At 38.7% G+C, this 1520-nt stretch overlaps 1 protein-coding gene across 1 annotated transcript in view; it reads left to right on the forward strand.

The window, feature by feature from the left end:
* The window catches only part of gch2 (GTP cyclohydrolase 2), a 22363-nt gene that overhangs the window by 15059 nt on the left and 5784 nt on the right, over positions 1-1520 (forward strand). The window lies entirely within an intron of this gene.

The raw sequence follows: 1520 nt of genomic DNA on the forward strand, positions 1-1520 counted from the left end.
AGTTGAGGACAAGCCTTGCAATTCAGTCCCAGGCAGGGATCGATCTGGTCCTGAGTGTGAATGTCCCTGTTCATTCAAATCTGAATCCAAATAATCCAATTAATCCAAATAAATCCAAATAATCGAAAAATGAACCGGTGAGTAGCGGCAGCCAGACGCGCCAGCGTTCACTCAAGCCGGAAGTGTTACCTGTTAAGTAGTTAGAGTGGACTGCATGAACAGATGTGTAGAATGACTCTTAATGTGTTGTCAGGGTGGGGCTCCTGCTCTGGAATAATTGAGGCATGTACATCTTTTAGAGATAAAATTTTGTTTACATTAAAACTTTCACATTTTGCACACTGACATGTGGCCTATAGCGCAAGGATGTGATATTTGAAAATTCCATTAACTCTGCAAAATATATAATTACACAGTTTTTATTACAAATTCTACTACTCATGGTAATAGCATTTAATGACTATTAACCATTATACATGGAAATTCTTAATAAATGACACTAGAATAAGCACTAAACTGATTAAGAACTTAAATTTCACCCTAATTTTCCCGTCTGTCCTTCTCACGTCTCCAGTGGTTGTACATGTTGTCCAGGTTGATGGCCTCGTCTGCTTGCAGCTTTGACTTCATGCACATCAGCTGGTCCAAATGGTCCACTTCAAGACAATTTCTGGATGCTGTTTTGGTACGATTCATTAAACTAAAGCCTCTTCCACAATCTGCACTGGATGCTTGAAATGTAGCACAAATATCCACAAGCTGTGAGATGTGTTTTAGCTCCTCATATTTTACTGTTGCAGCCAATATATCTGAGAATGTACTGATTGACTCGTGTTTAAGTTTTGCCTCATTATGTACTTGAATTCAGCATATTCACTGTGAATGACCTCCACAGAATGTGAGTGATGGAAAATGGCCTCATACTTCTTTGCCAGCATGGCAATGTCTGCTGTTCCATACTCAAGCTGACGTCTGAGCTCAATGCCTCAATGTCAAATGCAGACCACTCCTTTAGTTTATCCTCTGGAAAACGAGCATCCAAGTGATCACACAGCTTACGAATAAAACGTGTAATCTCACCGGTATTTCTGCCATCAGCTTATCGCCTTATTGACACGGTCACTCCACATTAGGGATGCACCGATACCACTTTTTTGGAAACGAGTACGAGTACTTGCATTTCAGTACTCGCCGATACCGATACCGAGTACTTAATAAAAACATGATTTAAATTTACAGGTAACAGCTTTAGTCCTATAATTTAACAAAAATTTAAACAGTGACACTGAAACTCAAGTATTTTTTTCAGTTTATTGTAAACTCTGCCGCTTTGGACAACACAAGGGGCATTAATAAACATCTTTGCTATTTAGTGCACAATATTTGAATAAACTAACAAAATCCACCGACATAGAACTGTGGCAGTCAGTGCAACTGAGGTAGTTATTAACATCAAGTCTAAGATGACTCACTTAATGGAGAGAAAAAGTGAGTGGCAAGGTTTTTTTTGTTTTTTTTTT

Source organism: Pundamilia nyererei, unplaced genomic scaffold (genome assembly GCF_000239375.1).
Source record: "Pundamilia nyererei isolate P.nyererei 1_Seehausen unplaced genomic scaffold, PunNye1.0 scaffold00069, whole genome shotgun sequence".
In the NCBI taxonomy this organism is placed as follows: domain Eukaryota; kingdom Metazoa; phylum Chordata; class Actinopteri; order Cichliformes; family Cichlidae; genus Pundamilia; species Pundamilia nyererei.